Source organism: Xenopus tropicalis, chromosome 10, assembly GCF_000004195.4.
Source record: "Xenopus tropicalis strain Nigerian chromosome 10, UCB_Xtro_10.0, whole genome shotgun sequence".
Lineage (NCBI taxonomy): Eukaryota > Metazoa > Chordata > Amphibia > Anura > Pipidae > Xenopus > Xenopus tropicalis.
Window position 1 is genome coordinate 22,681,682 of NC_030686.2, and position 25,181 is coordinate 22,706,862.

The window sequence follows — 25,181 nt, forward strand, 5'->3', positions numbered from 1 at the left end:
TTTTCAGTCACAGGAAGAATAAAACTCTTGATGATAAATTAAATTGAAGTGCTTAGGGACAGCAATGTTGAAAGACAAAACTAATACATGCCTGATGCTGAGTGATAGTATCTAGTGATCTCCTTAACTTATAATCAGTGAGTTGGGCTGTCAGAGAGCGCAGCCTATTAGTTATACACCGAGTGCTGCCACTTTTGTTGGGAATTCCGCTGAATGCTAGGATTTGTTTGTGAGGTTTTGATGCAGATGAAGATGAAGAACCAAATCCTTTGTGTACATGTGACTGTGGTGGGAAACTGAAGGAAACACATTTTTGCTTACGTTGGATGAAATTCGGGGATAGCTGGTAAGGCTTGATTGTTCGAGACAACCACGCTCAAATGAAAATATGCATTAAAAAAATCACACTTTGCTTCTTGTTTTGATGCCCAAAGGTTTGAAAAGTATTTGGTATTCAGTTTAAAGTAACTTTGGAGGGTATCATGGGCTTACTAGGCCTATAGGCCTTACTCATGCTGTGCCATTGCTTAGTATTGCCTAAAGAAGTGAGCATTAATTCTGAGCTACAGTTATATCAGGGGTGTCAGGTTCTTGTGTTTCCCTGGCTTCAGCAGGTCATAATTAGCATTTAGTACATTTAATCCATTCCCTTAAAAGCCCAGTGTTACTTTAAAGGTAATCACTGGACTGTGATTCAAAACAGGTCCTGGCATTTCCAGTACAAAGGGGCCCAACAGATTCCCCACCAGCCCACTAAATAGTGACTGTCTATGGCATATTACAGCAGCCCCTCTGGCATTTGCCAGTCCGGGAGTTATGGTAATACTATGTTACCGGCATTTTAGTTGAATATTATTACAGAAATCATAGATCTTCCACAGTAAAGGTACACAAAAATTACATTTACACAAGTTCTAATCTATCTAAAAAGGTGCTCAAATGCACAAGTTTAGTTGCCATTTTCAATCAATTATCCGTATAATAAAATATAAAATGAAAGCAAAGAGGTATTTGGTTCTACAAGTAACTGCAATGGTAAACATATATGTTTGTATAACTTTATATAGTGCTGCTGAACAGAGTGCTTAGCATTTTTATACAGTGGTAAGTACGGGTTGAGTTACTGAGTTGCTTTCTGTCATAAATAGAAGGCCATTGTGAACAGCAGCACATTGACTTATACATAGCAACAGTGTTGGACTGGCCCACCAGGATACCAGGAAATCTCCCGAGGTGCCCTCCTGCCCTTTACCAAATGGCCTGCTATATGGTCATTTTCTAAATGGAAATGAAGAGGAGAAATAGATGGAAGAATAGATGCTAGCATGTACAGTAAATAAAAGAGACTAGGAGAATAAAGAGGTTGGGCGAGGAAAGGAGGAAAAATAGTTTGGAGAGGGGGCCTATGGTATAAGGTTTTCTGGTGGGCCCCTGGGGTCCCAGTCCAACACTGCATAGAAAGTAGGGCTGTCACCTATTTGTTGGCTTAGGGTTTCTGCGCAGGGGACAGGACTGATGATGCCAAGGAGCGAGCAGGTGACATTTCAGGGGAGGGTCTATGATGTCAGGGGGCAGGGTTATGATATATTGATCAGCGTTTGGCTGATTACCATGCCATTTAATGCAAAGTCCTGCCCAGATTTCATAATTTGGAAACCTAGATAGGCAAGTGGCAACTCTAGTGCTAAAACTGGACCGGATACCATGACAATGCTTTCTGAGATGAGAAGGTGAGGAAACTGAGGGAAAGCTCCTTATAGCAGAGTTCATGGAATTCCAGTGGTAAGGGGCCAGAGCAAAGATCTGAAGAAGTGGCTGCTGTATAAGGGCAAAACGAGGAGGTGACAGGAGTATCCAATTGCAAGTCATTAATGGAGGCTTGTTAGATAAAGTTCTGCCTTGTGCCCAAGGGTGCTCCACCTTATGTGCTAAGTGGTTGCCAGCTGCACTTCAGACAGCATGCTCTTAAATCATACCCAAGTAGCAAATGCTATAATGTACAATTTAATAAGCTGAATTGAGTACCAATTATTACACCTAGTGCTGTGCCTTCTTTTTGTTTAAAAATGATTAAGTTTCTGATATCAAAGCAGCTTTAGATAAATTAATTTTTTATTGTGAAAATAAGCTAGATTCATCAGGTTGGAAAGGAAGAGGGCCAATGTGTCTTGTGTAAGAAGAAAAGTGGCTATAGGTTTTTAAAAATCAAAGTAAATCAAATAATTCCAACATGATTAAACTGTGTACATTTACTGGAAGAAGCCATCATATTATGATCATATCCCTTAAATGTGTTACTAAACAGGAATAGGGTAAGTGCTTAATTAGGTGAGTAAATGAGGTTGGAGCAGGGCACTTGCTTTTTAAAAACACTTGGATAGAGGGAGAAAATGGCAAATGGGAGTCAACATACAGCTTAGTGTGTGTAATGATGAGCGTATATGCAAGAAGAAATATATAAGTAAACAGGAAGTGATAGCACTCACTTCATGTAACAGGATTGGTGCTTCAGTAAAGAGAGTTTTCTGGCAAAAGAATTCAGCAATACTCCCTCCTGTAACGCTGCAGCAGCAATGCCCTGTGATTTAAGCACAAAAATAGAATGTGAACTTTCTCCTATATATATATATATATATATATATATATAATAATAAAAGCATAAAATTTTAATAAGGGTGTGCCGGTCTGGAAACAAATCTTCTATATATAATTATACATACATACTGTGTGTATATATTACACAATTGGGAATTGGGATTATTTCACATTTTAAGACCTCTTATCTGAGAAACCCCAGGTTCCAAACATTCCGGAAAACAGATCTAATACCTGTAAAACCCTCAGTTGTCAAATTTAAGGATATTCAAAGTGGATACACCATGACTTCAATCAAAGCGCTTAGTCCTTAGCAACTTCTAATATTGTAATCATTACAATAATTACATTACACATAATATATTCCCAATATATAATTTATAGGGGACTACATATGGGACATATGGAAATGTGACGTTTGCACACGAGAAAGGCAGGGATGCCAGATGTGGTCAATACTTCAAGAAACATATAGACATCGTTCAGAAACACAAAGGTATACAGATTTACAACCATTAGGCTAATTACAGGAATGTTGATCCAGGAAGAAATCTGACTGCCAATTTTATGAAGTCAGGAAAGGCTCCTTCCCCCACTCATTAACCAGAGAGGTTTTTAGTGAGGTTTTTATTTGCCTCCCTCTGGATCTAGAATTGGTTGTTATGGAGGGAGTCTGGGCTTGATTGACATTTGCAGACCCTGATAACCGAGTAGTTATGGAACTATTATCGGTAACATTACGAACATGGGAAGCCTGAGGATGTGACTTGTGTGTGCACAGGATAGATATCCACAATATATGCCATGCAAACAACCTTATTACAAGAATAATGTGGTAGTGTTCTGTATTTGGGGCAATATTTGTAAAAAATTAGGATAAAATAGATGTGAATTTTACCCTTTTGATGAATATTCCCCTTTCGGTCATTATATAATAGCGCTGGGTGGAAAATGCAATTAGATCAATCACAAAAATATTTCCTTAGATGACCGCAAATACAAAGCTCTTGATTGCCTTTTATTGATCTATTATTTGTATGGGGACATGCAATAGTTATTCCAGGCCAACCTTGCCTCTTGGCAAAAGAGCCCCTGCTGGGTATCCAAGTTGTCTAAATAAATATGTGTATTAGCTTGGTCATCCTCTCCGGAGAGCTTACATTTTGTTTCCACGCCTATATGACCAAAAACATAGGGTCATATACACCAGTAAAGCATGTCGACTGGGTAGAAATACACTTGGTCCTATCAGCACCCAAGCGTAACCATGATATCCTATACATATTTATCCTTATGTACGATACAGAAATAGCAATTTAAAAAGAAAAAAAAGGCACATTTTCTATTTCCTGATGACTGCATGAGTGATTTTATCTCCACAGGCCTCGGGTCTAAGGCCTTAGGCACTAATAAATTAGGCTGTATGCTCTGCGTTGCAGTGAATTAGTGTGGCTGAAAATGTACGGCTCTAGCAACGAGGGCCATTTAAACTAAAGATACTATATTATTTGATTTTTCTCAGCTGGCACCTATTCCTTTTGGCTACAGGTCACGGCTTTTAGTTAATTAGACAGGCTAATTGCAGAACAGTGCTAGGGGGTGGCAAGGGTTACAGCGGTTGCGAAAAGGCCTCCATGAGAGCACAATAGGATCAGATTCCTGCAAGCTGGGGACAGAGCTGTAGACAGTTAACTCTTTCCTTGAGAGAAAGATTAGAAAAGAACCATTCTTCATCACTGAGGCACGCAGGACGGCCAAGGATGACGGTTGTGCCAAGTCCTTATATCCTAACAATTATGTATCAGAAAATGTATGCCCTGACAGAGTGGGAAGTAGGCTGAGGTCCACAGTGTTTTATTGATGCTCATTGAGAGCTGGCCACTGGCTGCAGCCTACAATGCACTTTCTCAATTAGAAGAGAAAGAGAGCCAGGCAGCCCGCCAAAGAGACAAACAGCCTGCAATGCATGCTTGGAGGCCAGAAATATGCAGGATCCTTTTTACAGCCCCTTACCTTATATTAGTAACAACAATAATTACACTAAGCATTAAGAAGCAGAGTCCATTAGAAGGCATGTATTCATTCTGAATGCAGTGACTTTTGCCTGGAGAAAACATCCATATGATATAATGTAATCCTGCACTGGGCGCGTTTCTTGTGTCCCATTAACGGTACATAAGTCAGGCCAAGTTGTTCTATTTTCTCCATTGTTCCCCTTTAACTGCCTGAAGGCCAGGCAAAAATAAAATCTATATGATGGGAAGAATATCATAAGCAGCTAAAATGAGCCCATCCCTTCTGCAGGGGAGGTCTCTGTTATAAAGATATAAGTGAACTGTCAGGTCCTCATTCTGTCTCATGTATGGGAGTAGGTGATGCACACAGACACACATACATAGGGGGGTACATCATGGTCACTTTTCACTACACATCAATGGCTTTCTCGCAACACTGCCTCAAATATAGGGAATTTCATTATCTTCATGATTCACATCCAATTTCCTGTACATGGATATTAATCCGGAGAATTTCCCTTCTTCGCATTCTTAGTCATCTTTTTTCTTACTTGAGCAATTACAATTTTGGTTGGACTGCGCCGGGGTAAATACATCCCTCAGTTACAGGTACAAATTGCCCAGAATTTCTGGCACGGTGTTTGTTTTGCTGTTGTACAGCTCTGTATATATTGGCATCTTCATTTCAATATCAGTACTCATTACACTAAAAGCATCTACACATGCAATAATTCCACCTGGCACCTTGTTTCTGCCGAGTGACACTGCAAGCACTACATTAATTCATTCAGCCAGCACACGTCCAAATGGAAGCACAAGGTAGAGCCCTTCTCTGCCAATCGCCCTGATTAACCCTTTGGATGATGGGCAAGGTTTAAATCCATTGGGAGAGACCCATTACAGGGTAGCAAAAGTTCCAGTAAAAGCTCTTAGATTCATTTGTTATTCTTTAATGACTTTTCAGTTTTTACATTAAAAAATTCTATATATTTTAACACCAGTATTGGCAAGAAAGTTGTTCTAGTTATAGCATCACTATATTTTACTCTGTCTGGGGGTTATGTAATAAATGAAGCAGTAACTCACACTAACCAAACAGGAGGCAAAACTTACTGGTCCCCTCTTTAAAAGCAAACATCGCATTGGTTGCTATGGGTTGTTACTCCTGGGCAAACTTAGTGCCTTTATTACACATGGGGGTTTATGCTTTATTCGTTTTGCACCACAAAGTCTCTGCTCCAGAGACATCTGTTTAGAGGAAGCAGACCCTGAAGCTGCTGGGGAACCCAGAAGGTACAGGGGGTTCAGTGGGGCAAGGACAGTTTCATAGAAAATGTATTATTCCCAAAGTGTAGGGGGCCCTAAAAAGGTTTTGCTTTGGGTGTGCCCCTAACCTGCCTACTGATCTGCACCTTGCCTTTCTATAAATTCAGGGATTTTTTTTCTTCCAACTATCTACTTCAGAGGTGGAATAGGGATGCCCACTGAAAAATTGGCTTGCTTGTGGAGGTCACTAAAGAAGTGGAACTTTCCCTGATATGCCCACCATGGCTGATTTGATCAAAACAACGCAAATGCAGGTTGTTGGGGTGAGAAACTCATCAATGAGCAAATGCAGTCTTGCCCAGACTTGATTTTTAAGCCTTCCCAATCCATATGTGGATGATTTTTGGTCATATATTAGACAGGCAGTTCTGTTTCCAATTCGGTCTGAAGGGGCCAAATCTGCAGCTTAAACCCATGTATGTCCACCTTAACACAAAGGTCTCCATTGTCTTATTACATTATTTCTCTGCCCACTCCATTCTTTACTTGAAACATTCTATTTTCTGCTACACCCATGCCTCTATATTATGCCCCACTGATTGTACTTTAATATTGCTCCCCACTGATCTTTCCACCTACAGTACAGATATTAAAATGCAGGTTCCCAGCAATGCATTTGTTAGTAGTTATATATAAGGGACTCAAATGTCAATACCCTTGTGGATCCATCCTGTATAATGCAGACAAATAGACAGCTGCATCTTAGAATATTGGAAAGGAACCGGAGAGCTTTCTTCCACTGCAGCCTTTTCTTACCATTTATAGCATCCATTTTGTTGAACTATGCATTAAGACCTTTCCATTCCCCAATGGGATTACACAGGCCTCTTTTCCATTTTCATTTGGCCTTAGTTTGTCATATATATGTATAACGCAGTGACTTTTCTGTGCGGCTCCTTGTCTAGGTTTGTTCGTATATGAACTAAGGGCAGATAAATGTAACTATACCATTATAAAAAAATAATGAATCTTTGGTTAGCGTGGAAAATTTCTAAAGACAAATTCAAAATGGATTAGCATTTTCCATAAACTGAAGTCCCTGGGCCATTACCACTTCTAGAATGTTGCTCTCATTGTTTTTATGGATATAACTTTTCATAAATAAAAATAAAACAAAAAAAGAAAAGGTTTTCCTATTGCTACACCAAGGTGGACAAAGAAGGAAGAGGAGCAGAATTTTTCTAGAAGTCATGTGACTTAAGGCCAAAAAAAGTAATTATACCATTATAAAGAAATAATGACTAGTTTGTGGTTTCCTGTAGAGATAAATGGAGGGATTAAGCATTTTCTACTAAACTCAAGATGGCTTGTTGCTTTCAAGCATGGAAAAGTTAAAAGGAGATGCAATCTGACATTCTATTCTATTCTTTTGAGTGTTAGGGCAGCAGCAGGGCTGAGCTCTAACACTCCACTGAACCGTTAGCCCTTGTATTAATACAAAAGAAAAAAAATAGTCTATGCTAGGAAGTTTATCACTAAGATGTGAATGGGGCCCCATCGTCCTAACTCACAAAGCTGGATACTACTGATACATTAAACCTTGCCCTTTGTTAAACTTATTATGATGGCCAGAGCAGGCTTGAACTGGCAATCTTTATATTCTGGAAAATGCCAGAGTGGCTGCTGTAAGATGCTATAGAGTATAGACAGTTACTATTTAGTGGGCAGGTGGTGGGCTGTTTGGGCCTCTGTGTACTAGGCCAGGGCCTATTTTGAATCCCAGTCCAGGCCTGCGCCAGAGGAACCCACACAAGTATATGATGGGTGGCTGGACTGCATGGTTATGGCAAGGAGGGAGTTCTAGAGCTTAGATGTAATTAATTAATGGTAAATTCTGTTTACAATAAAATGAACTTTGGGTACCATCAGTGGTAATCGAACACACTTGACTGCATGTTTCAATGTAGAATTTACCCTTTCACTAACACTTAATTTGTGATTTCTTCCCTCTCCCCTTCAATGGTACCTTTTTTGTTATTGTAGTTGTTTTAAATGCAAATACTATAAAAAAAAAAACCAGTAGAGGTCATTTATTAACACAAAGTGCAATTTTAGACACAACCCAACATAACTCATAACTGCAGTCACATTTGTGTCCATCACAATTGTGGCGGGGGCACTATTCATCAGGCTGGACCTACTAACAAACCTGGAACTACTAACAAATATGTGGAAGGGTAGAGCATTGTTACATGCAAGTACATTAATAAGTTGCATCAATATGTGCTCTCCATTGTGTCCATTGTGAAGCACTGCTGTGTTTGTTAATGATCCCTACAATCATTTACGTAATACATGTTTATAGCAAAACATTGGTATTTTGTAATGTAATGTAATGGTTCAAATAATTGTTACACAAATACAGTATGGTGATACCTTAATTATAAAACTATGATGATGATGTTTCTTTATTCAGGGTCATCAGAACCATTTGGCTATGAGGTTATTAGGGCATTTAAGACATTTTTTACCTGAAAATCTATTATATACATATATGTATCATTATATACGGGAAAAAACACGCTTCTATGTAAACATGTAAACACTCAGGAGAGTAGGACAAATAAATATACATCTGGCAGGAATACACAATTATTATTCTGTGGATTTCTGTAAGATGCCATGATCATTCTTCCCCTTGAATGGCCATGATTGAGGTTATGTAGTAATTGTTCTGTATGTTGTGTTTTTATTAGATGCGCATTAAGAAATATGTGCATGGAGTTGGGGTGCTAATGTATAGCAGAAGATTCAGATGGATAGGGGCTGCCAAAGATTAATGCCGTGAATAAATAAGCAGCTCTTCTTCCAAATGGCTATGGGAAATTTACTGTTCTTATGTGGAAGATGTTCACAGTTGGAAAGGCAGCATATGGTATATATGTAAACAGAACGACAGAAAAAAAAATGATTTAAAGCCTGAGCAGTAATAGGCTAACCTGGCAATCATTCTCTTGGAGATGTATTTGATACTGTTGTTGGCACTGCAAGGGAACAAGGAGAGAGGGTCATGAGGTGTCACTCCGATACCTGGGAGGAGACCAGGACAGTGAATTCTGCAACATCTAACAATGGGAAGGTGTTCCTGGTGGCCACCATATATTTCTAACATAATTTCCTTGCTGAAGTTATATCTCCTGGGGTTCAAGGGTGGATTTGTCAAGGTAAAATTGTAACCTGTTAAACAGTAGCAAATGAGTTTCTCATGCTGTTCTACTTCCCATTAAGGACTTCAGGTTTGACATCAGAAATAATTAATGCAGTGCTAGGTATCTTAACTTATTTTGACAGGTGCTCCTCCAAATCTGGACAGGAGAGGCTAAGCAATAATAATACTTCCCACAACACATGGCTGGGATTCATAGTAGGATGGATTAAAGCATTTTCAGCAATTTGCTAACTGCCTCATATGTGCTCACTGTCAGCATCTGGCAACCATTCTGTTCTGTGCTTCCACCTTGCATGAATCTTCTACTGATGTTACTTAGCTGGGCTGTGGGAAATGGCCTTTTTTCTCTGAAATATGAGCTTTTGCACCAAAATATGTCTATTGGCCACGAGTGCTGAAACAACCAGTTTAAAGAAGAATAATAGGTCTCAGATGAAAATACTCTGAAAGATTTACATTCCAAGAAAGTAAATGGATAATTTGCCACTGGTAATGATGTTTTAGCAAATCCGCTATTTGAAGGGACCAGGCCGAAATGAAGGCTTCAGCCTGTTCAGCCAACCAATAAAAGTATCACCTTTAAATCACTTTGCTATTTATTATAAAAGAGACGTGTTTATTCCCTTTTACAGGATGATGGTTTTGCATTAGATAATGCCCTAGTTTCTATAAGCAATACAGTGGTGCAATACTAGCCACTCCCTTCTTTATTCCCATATATTGAAGCCCAGGACCCTTGCAGCATCCCCCACCATCCTCACATATCCTGCAGTTCTCTAAAATATGCACAGAACAGTTATGATGGTACAGCCTGCACACACTTTACTGATTTGCAGCGATTCGGAAAAAGAGGAAAATAAATATACATTTAATTGGGCATCCACGTTTGTATAATCCTTCAGAATGTTTACCCTGCTAATTTTTTAATTTGATGTCCTCCATTATTACAAGTATTTATGCTAAGGAATCCCCAGATCAGATGATTCTAGGGGTGATAAACATGAGCCATGAGCAGTTTGTAATAACATTGGTATTTTATTGGTAAGGCTTTTTCTTGAAATTATCTGCCCCCAAACTATGGAGGACTGACTACTAAACCCACTCTATGTAACATTAGGATATGGGTAAAAATTTTAACTTAGAAACTTTTCAACATACCCCCATCACAGGCAAGATTTGATTAACTCCATTTGCCTTGCTGGGCATGTACTATCATGGAAGCAGATTGTATGAGCAATGGGTTGCATGAAAGGTAATTAATGTACATTTAAATGCACTACACCTATTGCAATATCAGCAGTGTGCTAGGGGTTTTGGATAGTGCTAGTAGGGTCACAATGGGTGACAAAAGTTTGATCACAGTCCAACAGAGCACACAGTATGGAATCTGGGATTAACGTTCCATCATTTGCAACATTTGACAAGTATCACTAAATAATGGAATTTAATAGCAAATTGGTGACACTACTGAGAACTATTGATCTCAGCTAATCAGTAATAAAACTATAATAATCTTGTTAGCCACACTAGTCACAGACCTATGGCAGGCAAATTTTTTTTTGCATTTTATAAGATCGTGTCTGCTCAAAGGAGGAGCCTCGTACAAACTATATCAATACCTCAAAAACTTTTCAGAGAACTTTTACAATATTGTCATATATCAAAACAAATTATATACAGTATTTTTACCAAATACCAAAAAAGGACGCCATGTAGAGCACTGACATATTTTCTGTCTATTGAGGTGAAAGTAACCACACAAGACTTTACCAGCAGGTTGAGTTGATGAGTAATGAGTTGTTAACATACATAACGACATTGAGGGCAAAGTCAAACAGTTGGTTTTGCCACATTATTGGTTTTGCCAAATAACCAGCATTCCAGTGCAAGGCCCAGCTAAAGTATAAAGGAGCATGCACTAACTGATTTATCTTGAATACAGTTTAGATGCTTACATTTTTGCACTTGCATTTGTATATGAGCCCTCTTTTATTTTAATAATGGATTGCTACGTTCAAGCTCTGTGGAGTCACTAGGATATTGGCTCTAGTTAATTGTGTCCCCTCTCAGTTATTGAATGTCTTCCTAAGATTGCCTTTGGCTTCACAGTAACATCCATAAGCAGCTTCTTCCTTGCCTGGATGTTCCATTTGGCAGCATGGATTGTCCTTCTGTGTTTTAATAGTTTTCTGTTTCCTACTCCTGGAATTGTGCCTTTCTACAGTTCTCTCACTGAGTTGTTTCAAAGCAGCCTGGTTCTCATTCTTCAAAATGTGCTGACGTTGGGAGTTTTATATATATCATGTGAACCACTATTACTGCACACAGGCAAGGTTTATTCAACCAACTGTGTGACCTGTCAAAGTAATGTTTTTGTACCTGAACTCATATTGGAAAGCCATGGAAACACGTATTGAATACTTATGCAAGCAAGAATTCTCTTTGTATATTATTAAAGAAAAATTCTACACTCTTTATGAAAAAGGGTTATCTTGCATGTATTTTCCTTTTTATAGACAGCACGGTATTAGGGCATTCAGCAACTGTGATATCTCTTGTCTTTAATAAGATACTTTGAAAAGCCAGCAAGAGATCACAAACACATAGGGCTGTAATACTGTCTGTAACAGAGAAAGCTTCTATTAAGGAAACAATATGGTACCTCCTTCTCATATCTGTCAAATCAAATATGCAGAGCAAGAATGTCCTGTGGATACAATACTGCTGTGCTCCCTTGATTCCAGGACTATAAATTTGTGTTCTGAGGATACAGTACCCTATGCCCTAATTCCTTATACACACAAAAATGTACAATGTTTTCCAAAAAAATAGACAATACAAAAATATTTACTCCTTAATTAACATTTTGATCTCCAATAAGCCTTTGTATTTTATAGGCATAAAATGTTTGCATTAATGGTTTAAACAAACCTATTGTGCCATTGGTGTATGTTTCAATATCTTTGTATCATGAAGAATGTATGCATCTAGCAACATTGTTTCTATGTTGTACAGGACCTGTAATGTTCTATGAACATCTCAAGTGGAGAAACCAAAAAGGTACAAAAAAAGGTGAAGAATTATGTTGGAACATTTAGAAGGTACACTGCATCACATGCAGGTCCCCAGTTGTCAAACCTTCATATTGATTGGTTGGTAATAGGGGACCAGAGCAGAGCAGTGTCAGACAAATATGATGATACTTGAGGCACTGATACTACACAATCAAAGATATAGGATAACCTCTACAAAACAATGACTACCTCATAGTGAATAAACTTCTGGTGCCCACACAATGCCACAGGGATTATGTCAGAAAATGAATCCAACCATGATCTTAACCTTTAGGGTCAACAGTTACTGAGAAAATCTTCATATTGCAATCTACATTAGGTAAACTGTTAAGCCCAATAGCATAGCCATTGTACTCTTCTTCTAAACTAGTAAAATAAAAAAAAAATTGTAATGCAGTGGTAGAAAATAAGTCTTTCCTTTGTAGAGGTCCTGCCAAGCACCAACAAAATAACTTCCATCGAACATGCCCTTTATAAAATGTATTATGGAAATGAGAAATGAACCTTCCTCTACTATTCCTTTACAGCCACTGTGCTAATTAACTTGTATGACATCTCCCTGTCAGGTGGTCATACTTTCCAGCAAGGCTAGACTGAAAAATAGAAAGCACGATACATCTGGCACACGTGGGAAATTAGCCCTAAGAGTGCTATGGGTATTCATATTGGTATATTATCTTAATTATAAAACCAAAGTGGAAATGTTGAAGTCCAAATGTTCACTTTGACCATGGATACTAAAGTTACACATGGTCTCCTTTGAGATAATGCTGCAGAGACAGCTCTATAAGGGAGTAACTAAAGCACAAAATTTTAGACATGCAGACTTTGCCTGTATAAGGGCATCTCTGCAATTTATCAACCATGCAAAAAAGCTACCTGACAAACTAAAATAGAGATGAAAATGGGTATTGCAGCTAGGAGTAAAAGGAATCCAAAATTATTTTTTTAAATATGTAAATAGTAAAAAAAATGAAGCAAGAAGGGGTGGAACCTTTATTATCACAGGGGGGTCAGTTGGTTGATGAGAACATGGAAAAAACAGAAATTTTGAACTCTTATTTTCTTCTGTCTATACAACTGAGGAGCCAGCTAATCAAGGCTTCCCTTTTAATAGACCCAGTTCTAGTAATATAACTACTGATGCATGGGTCACTCAGGAGAAAATTCAACCCTATGTAACTATGTAACTATACACCTTTACACAATATACCACTTTCACAGGCGGAACACTACGCAGATTAAACAAGGAAGAATAAATATCAAACCAAAGATGGAAAATGAACATAAGGGTAAAAAAATTGGAAGGGCATAATATCTAAAAGAATGCCAGAGGGTAGATCAGTAAACAGGCAAGAGAGCATGCAATAGAGTGGGAGAAGTATAGAAGAAGAGAGGACATAAAACAGTTACATTCTATGCCAGGAAAGCTTTTGGAAGGGGAAATAAGGGATAGGGTACATGAATACATTGCAAATCACAATACTATAAGTTTGTGCCAGCATGGTTTTATGCGTAACAGATCTTGCCAGACTAATTTAGTCGCCTTTTATGAGGAGGTGAGCAGGAACCTCGATGCTGGAATGGCAGGGGATGTCATCTACTTGGACTTGCTAAAGCGTTTGATACAGTACCTCACAGAAAATTAATGATCAAACTGAGGAATATTGGCTTAAACATAATATTTGTAATTGGATAGAGAACTGGCTGAAGGATAGATTACAAAGAGTGGTGGTAAATGGAACATTTTCTAATTGGGCCAGTGTTGTTAGTGGAGTACCGCAGGGGTCAGTCTTTGGACCTTTGCTTTTTAGCTTGTTTATTAATGACCTGGAGGTGGGCATAGAGAGTACTGTTTCTATTTTTGCTGGAAAAAAGGCGCTTGCGAGGGGACATGTTTACTCTGTACAAGTACATCAGAAGGGATTATAGGCAGATAGGGGATGTTCTTTTTTCCCATAAAAATGGTCAGTGCACCAGAGGCCACCCCTTTAGTTTAGAGGAACGGAGCTTCCATTTTAAGCAGCGTAGGTGGTTTTTCACCATGAGGGCAGTGAGATTGTGGAATGCCCTTCCTGATGTTGTAATGTCAGATTCTGTTAATGCCTTTAAAGGAGAAAGGTAAAAACTAAGTAAGCTTTATCAGAAAGGTCTATGTAAATACAGCCATAAGCACTCACAGAAACGCTGCACTGACTTCTCTGAAAAAAGAGAAAAAAGAAAACATACGAGAGCTAAAAAGAGGACAATGAAGAAGCAAGTGGAATAAAATAGTAAAAAAAGTAAAAAAATAGAACAGTACAGGGGAAAACTAGTGCAAGACAGGACATATGGTGATGGGTAAAGAAGGAAAAAAAAATTAACCATAGCAGAAGTAGCTAGGCAGATTAGAACATATAAAAATAAGAAATATAAAGGGTGGGAGAATGTACAAGAAGATTTCAAACCAAGAAACATCATAAAATGATTATATTGAAATAAAAGAGTTAATTATTGAAACTGAGAACTGGTTTCTTTGGAAACAAAAGGTTGTATGGACGTTTCACATCAGCCAGTGGTTTATTACCTACATCCAACACCTTTATAAATCTGAAGAAGCTAATATAATGGAATACTGACCCCAGAATCTGACCTGCACAGTGAAAAGAGTTTTTAGTGCTATCTTTTCTACCATATTTTCTTCGCACTGACAGAGGTAGTCCATATGCTTCTGCTTCTAATTCTCATCCACAGTCCAACAGTACTAAGAAGGGTCAGGTAGGAACCTGGAGGGTGGTTGCCCTGGGGCAGTGAATAGCATGTACCTGAACTATATGCTATTACTGAACCATTAGTAAGTGAATCTAATATGTTTTCTGAACGGACTACCAGTTGAAGGAAGTCTTCACTTGATCCTTAAGGTATAAGGTCAGTAATTCACTGTACCTTTTGTTGGGCTGAAATGTCTAACTATACAGGAATAAGCAGTCATATTTCACCTTGTACAGTTGACTATGACACCTGAAATAAAAAAGAAATTCCCATGTCTATCCTACAACCTCTTATATTCTATAGTTACCATAAACAGTCTCCAAATTAGATCTACTGACATTTATTTGCCTTTATTGGAACTCCCTATTGTGTCTAGAAGAAAACTAAGCATATTATATTAGAACCAATGCAATATATTTGGAGTATGGCACTATCCTTGTTAACAAACAAAACTGCACTCTAAGGATTCAAGTGGTCTTGATCCCATATTTTTGCAATTTTGCATTTTCTTTATGTGCTGTTGGTCATGTAGAGATTGAGTCTGAGAATTAGGCTACAATCCGTAACATGCAGAGTTTTAGTAAATAGAACTATGCACTCACATTGAAAACTTACTCTGGCTAATTCTACAGTATGAGCCTTCGAAGGTGGGAAGAAAATCTTGAGCCCTGCTCTTGCACTTTTTTGAATTGCCTCAGGTTTGCGTCTAGGTTTATAGTCAACGACCCCTAAAGTATATATCAATAAAATGACTTATTAAATACTAAATAAAATTGCAAGTGTACATGAAAAAATTTGCTTTTTGGGCTTTAATTTTGGTGGTATAATCACCAGATTAACTTCACTGGTCAAGGCCAATACAACTATGCACCGATATGAAACGATTCTTCTGTCATTCTCAATGCAAATATTGCACTGGTATAAAGAAACCAATGAAATAAGTTGGCATTGCAACCCATATTTTTAAGGGGCCGTTCTAGTGAATCTGGTATTTTATACCACCAAAACCGATGCCCTTTGATTTATGGACACCTTTTAAGTGCAATTTCATTTGATATTTAATAAACAGGTTTATCAGCATGCTCTGTACAGCCTACATCGTATTTTATCCAGCCCTCTGCTCCAAAATGATAAGTAGCATCACCTTCTTGTCTTTGGAGAGGGCAGCTGAAAACCTGTAATGAATAGAAAAGTACTTGCTTCTAGTGGTGCCCATATTTGGTTTTAAAAAAAATAACATTTGCATAATAAAGTAATACATAGCTCTAAGCAACCTTCCACTATATAATCATATATATATATATATATATATACAATATAACATTTTAGTACAGTGTAGTAGCATTAAAAGCTATTGAAAGCAGTATCCCTTGCAATTATTTCATTGTGCTTCAATAGATTGTATTTTTGGGTTTACTGTTTATCCTCTTTTTTCTCCACTTTGACATCCCTTGAAGGAGATAGCACCTTTATAGATTTATTAAGGCCATTTCCTGTTAAAGAAAGAGGCAGAGATAGCTCTAGAGTAGTTATCACTCATATTTTATATGCACTAGGTAGTTTTTGTAGCTCCGGTGTTGGCTTATGTAAGGCTTAAAAACTTTTGAGACTATTTGTTTACATCTTGGGTGCAACCAGACATGTCAGGGCATTTTTGCAGGGTCAGGGATTGGTGACCTGCTGTAATTTTTCAGAAAAGGACATTATTGACTTACAGTTTGTTTCATAGGCAATGTAATGGTGCCCCTGTTTCTTTTAATTCACAAAATCCGTCCAGAGAACTACAGAGATAAATTACTAGCCTGCATGTTCCCAGAAAAAAGCCCTGGTGTCAGTGAAAAGACAAGAAGTGGATGAACATAATACAAAAAATGGCTAATAGGGAGTAGAGGACAGTGAGGAACAATCCCATTTGTGATTGATCTAATCAATATAGTCACAAACCCATTGTCTCCCTTGCAGGGAGATCAACTCACTGGCCAAGTTCCAAGTCGAATTCAAGAAGGAAACCAACACTTAGGGAGTATCTGTGGGAGCATTTGATGTTTAAGCTTATTTGCTCTTTTCATTACAAATATACCATGTAACTGGAGGTGCCACCACAAAGACAATTGAGTGGAATTTAATACTGCTTTTGTGCTGAGCACAATTAAAGAGGAAGATTAAAGATTATTAGCACAGTGCTGAGAATCTGCTGTGAAAGGAAGACGGGAGGGAATGGAAGAGAAGGCTGGATAGAATGTTACAGTTGCTGATCAGTGCCCCACATAACACTTCTAATAAAAGAAATAAAGATGGAACACTAAGGCCTAACCACAAACACAGGCAGAAAAATTCAGATATATAGATGATGTGGCTTATTCTAGCTTTGCTCTGCAATTCCAGGTCATCGTATTTGTGCATATTTGCAGTTTGCATACACGTCAACCAGTACAGGATTCGACTGCGTGACTGAGAACAGAAAATGCGGAGGTCCTTTCTCTGTGCTTGAGTCAAAGAAATAAACATTTAAATGACAAGGTGCAGAATGCAGGAACATCAAAAATCAAATAAAGATCATGTACAGGTTCAGAGATATACATGAGAGCAGCATTAAATTGGTTTCATCTCTCCTGCCCTCCCATGTGTACTTAACACCACAGAGATAGGAAAGCGATAGACCACAGTTTGAACGGCTGCAAAGTGTGATAGGAAGCACTTCCAGTCTGTAATGAGAGTCCCAATGGGGAGTTCGCAGCAGAAAGGAATTTGTAGCCCTGTAATAAGTCTGTATGGAGATGTGGAACACCAGTGCCCTCTAGCAGCGAACACTTCCCATCCGCAAAGCTGGAATCACATTTTATTCTGCAACCCCATATACTGCAATGATTATGGAATCTTGAACGATAAACACACACTAAATCCCATTGTGTAGATGACCAATTAAAGTGCCCCTAACACTAACATCTATGCTGTTACATATATCTAAAAGACAAAAGGAATGAATGTAGGGTTTCCTGATTTATCTCAATATATGTTTTAGGTTTTTCTCCTCTTTTTTTGTTTTTAGCAGATTGACGTTTTCCTTGGTATTGCTCCTGTATTTGTCCAAATGCTGTTAACCAAGCATAGAATTATGCTGAACTGGTTAAAAGCCCCTGTTACTTTCAGAACAGAATATGTCACAAGTCATTTTTATATGATCTCAGTGACTATAAATTACAGTATGACAGTGGTTGTCTTTTTCAGATCAAGCCCCTCTTGGAGGTCCAGCACTTAGCTTATGAAGTTTATGGATGTAGGAAAACATTGGTGTATCAGTCAATCAGCCATAGTTCCAAGAATCGTACATGAGGTTTCACACCAAATATTACTCCAACTGGCCTTTGAGCTGGGCATTCAGATCTAGGGTATCTAGGATAGTTAATAGGCACTCCCCCAAATCTCACCCTAATTGGTCATGCTACTCTTCCGGGCCCCTCAAGAAAGGGAAGCCATGCTGTATGGCATATTTCCTTTATAAGGAATCCACTTAATCCAGTGAAGTCAGAATTGTAAAATACCACTTTGACAGGGCCACAAGTTAGTTGCAAACCACAAATTAAACCACAAATTAAAGAGGCATTGCCCCAGTCAGCAATATAATATAGATTGTCATGATTTACAATAAACTACCTGTCACTAATCTCTCACTAAACAGATGTTTGCATAAATCATTATTATACAGGTATAGGACCCATTATCCAGAATGCTCGGGACCAAGGGTATTCCGGATAAGGGGTCTTTCCGTAATTTGGATCTCCATACCTTAAGTCTACTAAAAAATCAATAAAACATTAATTAAACCCAATAGGATTCTTTTGCATCCAATAAGGATTATTTATATCTTAGTTGGAATCAATTACAAGGTTCTGTTTTATTTCTACATAGAAAAAGGAAATCAGTTTTAAATTTCTGAATTATTTGATTAAAATGGAGTCAATGGGAGACAGGTTTTCCGTAATTCGGAGCTTTCTGGATAACGGGTTTCCGGATAAGGGGTCCGATACCTGTACTTGTACATGGAAAGGATTTCACTTGTAAAGGGTATATTTCTTTTAATGTAAACAAATCTTGTTTTGCTGTGTCTTTCAAAAGCTCAAACAATGCATTATCTTAATTCATTTGCGTCTGTGTTTCTGTGGCTCAGTCAGTTCTGCACCTCCGGATCTACTCCCCTTCAAAGATAATAATAGACACAAGACTTCTCTGATGCCTTCTGAATCTGCTTGGAGGATGTCCCCTCTACTCCCATGGGTACTATCACATGCAGTTAAAAAAGGGATTAGCATCTCAATCAAGTTCTTTTCTCTCTTTTCCCTTTTCTTTCTCTCTCCCCTTTTTCCTTTTCATAACATGGTTGTAACTTTCAATAAAATAAAGAAATAAAGTAAGGCTTTATAACTTTGGTAATATAATAAAAATACGGAACCTAACTACATTTGGCACCTGACTCCCAGAAAAGGGCTCCCAATTTTAACAGCTTTAAAGGGGTGTTTTAAATACACCATGCCTTTTGAGCTTGAGTTCTTATAAAGGTTCATGTGTGTGTATCCCTACAGTTCTACCTACCACTTTATTGCTGCTGACAGGGCTATTACAAAAGATCCATATCTCCATGACTGCTGAGGAGGAGAGTGGGGTTAGCACAGTTCAGCACACAGGAATTTGCTTCTGCTTGTAATGAAAACAGACCCGAGACCTCTGTACTGTCTCTTAGGTGTCTGTAAGTACCATATTCACCTCTGTCATTATGTTTACCTACTGATCTTTTTCTGCACTGCTCCTAATTAATAGGCTGCTGCAAGCCCTATCTGTGACTGGTAAGATCTTTCCGATTTCCCCGCTAGATCTGCCCCTTCTTGTATTGCCTAAGACACAACAAACCATATTTCCATTTGTATTGCCTTGTTACATGACAAGCAGACGTGGTTGCATTTTTGGGTATGTAATGCATTGCTGTATACTTTTATCAGGTAAAAGTAAGATTCATTGTTGGGACAAGGTATGCTGGCAAATCTTATTATAGGGACATCACTCTCTGTTTCTGTACATTAAGCTCCAACCTATCCCATTATTTGGAGGCTCCACTTTACGGTTAGCAATGGAGTCAAGCCCTAAATGTAGCAATGATTGCTGTGTTAGTGATTATCTTGTAGTTCTTCTGGTTATGTGCATACTTCAAACATGTGAAAGTCTTATCCCCCTACACCAGTGGTTTTTAGTTTTGGCACCGCTTGGGGGCCAACACTTGGCCCCCATTGGTTCAGAACAAGGCTATAGATAAATGAAAACATTTTCATACAGATACCTTTTCATAAAGATACCTTTAAGATGTAATCCTTACTTCCATTTGTATGCAGATTCCTTGTCAGAACAATCACCGGACTGCCACTCCCACAAATTAAACACCCAAACATATAAATAAGGTTGTTTTTTTTTACCTAAATGAAACTGTCATATTAAAAATAAAAAAAACTTTTTTCTCACAGGACTCAATAATTAGAGTGAGACAAAATCTCACTGTCCTAAATTTCCATTTTTGACACACAATGGACTATTCTTTCCCAGCATTCAGTATACTTGCATCTGCTGCAATTCCACCCAAAGTCACAAGGATTTGCACCATATAGTTAATAGACACAAGTTACAAAGTCACCTAGTCTATCAAGTCCCACCACCCCAAATAAACCCCAGAGCATTTATATATACACACATACTGATATAAACTCACATATATAAACTATATACAGGTATCGGACCCCTTATCCGGAAACCCATTATCCAGACTATTTCGAATTACGGAAAGGCCATCTCCCATAGACTCCATTTTAATCAAATAATTCACATTTTTAATAATGATTTCCTTTTTCTCTGTAATAATAAAACAGTACCTTCTACTTAATCCCAACTAAGATATAATCAACCCTTACTGGAGCCAAATCAATCCTATCGGGTATAATTACTGTTTAAATAACTTTTTTAGTAGACTTAAGGTAGGAGATCAAAATTACAGAAAGATCCCTTAGCCGGAAAACCCCAGGCCCCAAGCATTCTGGATAATGGATCTCATACCTGTATACTAAAAGCTATACTAAACTAACTGTAGCTCTTAAGATTCCAATAGCCTTGGATATTATGCTGTCCAAGAAATCATCCAAGCCACTAGTACAGGGTCGGACTGGCCCACCGGGATACTGGGAAAAATCCCGGTGGGCCCCAGTCCTGCTGGGCCCTGTGCTGCGCACATCCTTCCCCCTCCAGCCCCATTAACCTGCTCCCGGGCCACCCACACAAATATCCTTCACACCTGCTGGCCCCCGGGCGCCCTCCCCAGAGGACTGCTGGGCCCCCCGCCTCCCTCCCCACCGGACTGATGGCCCCCCTGCCTCCCTCCCCACCGGACTGACGGGCCCCCCGCCTCCCTCCCCACCGGACTGCTGGGCCCCTCGTCTCCCTCCCCACCGGACTGCTGGATCCCCCGATGCCCTCTCTACCAGATTCCTGGGCACACGGCCAACCTCCCCCAACGACAGCAGGGCATATTGTCACTCTCCCTGCCAGAATGCTGCCCTCCTCCCTGACAGCCTTTCGAAGGTGATTAAGAAGTTTAAAGATGGCAGTGCATTCCACTGTGGAACGCACAGCCATCTTTAATTTGTTTTGCAGAGGCAGAGAAGGGCAAGGAGCTTGGGAGGCGCACTGAGAAATAAGAATAATGGAATTCTGCTTGTGTACAAGTGAGCAATGCTTTTAATCTTTTATTATTTATTTTAATCTTTATTATTATTTTCAGCACTTATCTTACTGGCATATCTGGGGTTAATTTATTTTTTGTCCATTTTCTGCACTGATGTTAGCCAGCATGTCTAGAGTTAATGTGTTTATTTTTGCCGCGACCTTACTGTCTGGGGTTAATATGAGCATTAATAACATGTCTAAGGTTAATATACTTGTTTATTTCTTACTGGCATATCTGGGGTTAATATGCTCATATTTTGTTGAGACAGCCCTGCTTGTGGATATACATAGCAGGGGGTGTGGAGTTGCATACACTTGGGGGTCGTGGGGACTGCAGCAGCTGGCAAGCCCATATATTTGGTGGGCCCCTGGGGTGAGATTCTCTGGTGGGCCCCAGGTACCCCAGTCTGAGACTGCACTAGTAAAATATGACCCGGCATGCCATTCAACCCTCCTTGTAGGAGGAAGATCAAGAGACAGACAGCAAGCAACTATAGGAACAATGAGCTAAGAAAACCCTATATATATTACAGATGTGATTTGGTGTAGGGTCTTTAGAGTGCACCAACTTCTGTCTCAGAGTGTTGCTGTGTTTAAAAAAACACAGGAATGCGATGTTTGTTGAATAGTTTTTTTCTGATGTTCCAGCAACATATGGGATGGTACCATTGTGACTGGATCATACCTTCTCACCATTCTAGCCAGTAGGTAGAGTAGGCATAACTGAAGGTTCAAGGCTACAGATACAGGAAAACATCAATGTTTCAGTCATTCAGTCACAGTTCTAGGGATATCTAGGACATCTAGATGCATGCTCTCATCCTATCCCAACTTGACTACTGTAACCTGCTACTAACTGGCCTCCCTAACTCCCATCTCCCCCCCCTACATTCTGTATTAAGTACTGCTGCCAGAATTCTCCTCCACTCATCCAGGAGAGTCCAGGTCCTTCCCACTGCTTAAATCCTTATTGTGGCTTCCCATTAAACAAAGAATATCTTACAAACTCCTTCTCTTAACCTTAAAGCTCTCCATTCCTCTGTCCTTCACTATATCTCTTTTCTTGTGTCTCCATATGTTCCTGGTCGACCCCTCCTCTCCTTACAGAGCAACCGCTTGCATTTTGTTTTGATTTGGTGCATCCCTACAGATAATGGATCCCATACCTGTGTGCATACATCTACAGTATATTTATCTATCATCTATCTATCTATCATCGGTCTACACACATCCAACCTGGCTTTTCTGTAAAAGCTAGGCTTTACCCAGTTGTCTTTCCCTTACCTAACATCCCTTACCTACCAACACAATGCCAGAGATGCCAACACAGATTCAATGTGATCTGGGGGTATCTTATACGCTCCCTGTACATGCATTTCTGTGAAGCAGGTAAGTTAGCTTTTGTGAAAAACTACTGACAGCAGGAGATGGACCTGCTACTGAGGAAGACCAAGGGAGAGAGGTATAAATCTGGGAGACTTCCAACAAATATGGAGGAGTTGACATGTCTGCAATGCTTGGGACTGGGATGAGTAGAAGCATGGCATTTCTATCTTCCATTTCTCATATTTCAGCATATACTATAGGGTAAAGATGTTCCTTTAATAAACAAAAGTAGCGATAATGCAAATGTGATTTGGTCACTAATCTGACCTATGCACTATAGGGAGAGATGTAATTGATGCAGACTTTACATATAACCACGGATATACTGTAAATGAATGTATTTATGGCTACTGAACAGAATGTCTAGCAAATGTTCCTGCTTTAAAGATACAGCTATAATATATATGTTAAGACCCAGCCCATTTTCATGGTGCAGAATATGAAGGCTACAAATAACTCCAGCTATGCATAACTTGGAAGAAATTTTCTGGCACTGAAAAGGAAGCCAATCCCTCCCTGTGATAAACAGTCTCAGACTGCAGCACTGAGCCACGAAGCGGAGAACGCAGCACTTTATGAAATGCAGTGAAGCTAAACACACTTCCTCCACTGAGAAATATTGGACAATAAGGCAGTATTTCCAGAGCTCAGTCTTCCAGAAATGATGCTGACGTTGGGTGCAGAGATTGGAATCAGGGGAGAAAAACAGCAAGTTCACACAAGGTCTTTCCAAAGAAGAGATATCAATATCCCCCGACTGGGGTTGTAAGTCACTCCTTCCCCTTATAAGGGTGAAAATGCTCGACAAAAGAGCAATGGTTCCCTTTTAGCCTCAAAAACAATAAAAACTAACAGCTTTTAAACCATTCATCATATTCTTTATATGTTTTCCAATTACGCTTTACAGTGATAGGTGGCCTATTTACAATAAAATGTCCTATACTTTGCAATATCATTTTCTTATTCCCCGTTTTATCTGGCTGACTGGTTATTGGTAATTTGAAAACTAAATGTAAGTAAAAACAATTTTTTCCCCTCTTTTCAGAGCTTATGAAGAGCCTGAATCTGGAAATGTGTTTTACCTAATGGCAAAGCCTAGCACACAGTAAACAGCTACAATTCCAGGTACATAAAGGTTTTAGATCTTGTTGAGTTAAATGGCTCTGAATTTATGGCTGTATGCATACAGTAATACAATCTTTGATGTTAGGACATATAAATTGCAATTTGCATGTCCCTGCCAGGGCCCGTCTGTTTTTCCCTCATTTCAGATTTATTACAATACCTTGCATATAGGTGTTAATATAAATTGCTTCTCAGGCCAAATCTCAAACCACAACATCAAAAACTTCCAGAAGCATATGGTGCTTGTGCATGGCCAAGAGAAACGCAAAGCTGGACAGCATTGTTAATGGCTGCCATATTGGGTCACATGACTTATGTTCTCTGTATATGACATATTGTTCACTATCGGTTTAGGATTGATAAAAGGACTTTCAATGTGCTAATGATAAAGACTATTATGAAACAAAGTATGGACTGCATTTAAGGTTTCCCACCTGACCTAACCTAACTTCTGCATATTTAATCAATCACAATTAGCATGACAGCTTTACTGTGGCCATAGAGGAGCACAGAGCAGGACTTGCCATACCATCATGGAAAGCTGTCAATAAAATACCTCTTGCAGCACCCCATCGCACATGCACATAAATAATAAAACAGCTGGCTCCCAGGCAATCTACAACAGATATGAAGCATGCTGGTAATGAATTTAGTACTGTTTGCATGTGGCCCATGTGTTTACTACAGAATATTTTTAATGGCAAGGGATATGGCAAGTGCCTTGAAAAATCTGGGCTTTACCAACTATTAAGGGACAGTAGTCTCCACACCCTATTTTTTGTTTATACAGCCAGCACCCTTGCCTGCCCTTGTTGGCATTTTGAGGACCTTATGCAGTACGACTCTATGAGCCGTGGTAAAAGTAGACCAGCTGCAAGAGCATGCCAAGCTTGGGCTCCTTGGGTGTTCTCTGCTTTTTGGGTTGCCACATGTGACAATATGCTGGAAATTTTAACTCAACAAGTAATCAGTTGCTCTGCA

The 25,181-nt window shown here is 39.0% G+C and overlaps 1 protein-coding gene across 4 annotated transcripts in view; it reads right to left on the reverse strand.

The window, feature by feature from the left end:
• The window catches only part of rbfox3 (RNA binding fox-1 homolog 3), a 564,559-nt gene that overhangs the window by 213,483 nt on the left and 325,895 nt on the right, over positions 1–25,181 (reverse strand). For 2 of the 4 annotated variants that reach the window (XM_031894299.1, XM_031894297.1), the window contains one exon: positions 2,487–2,578. The exons of the other annotated variants lie outside the window; for them this stretch is intronic. The gene's annotated coding sequence lies outside the window, so the exon portion shown is untranslated. The remainder of the gene's footprint in view (positions 1–2,486; positions 2,579–25,181) is intronic. 4 annotated transcript variants of the gene reach the window in all.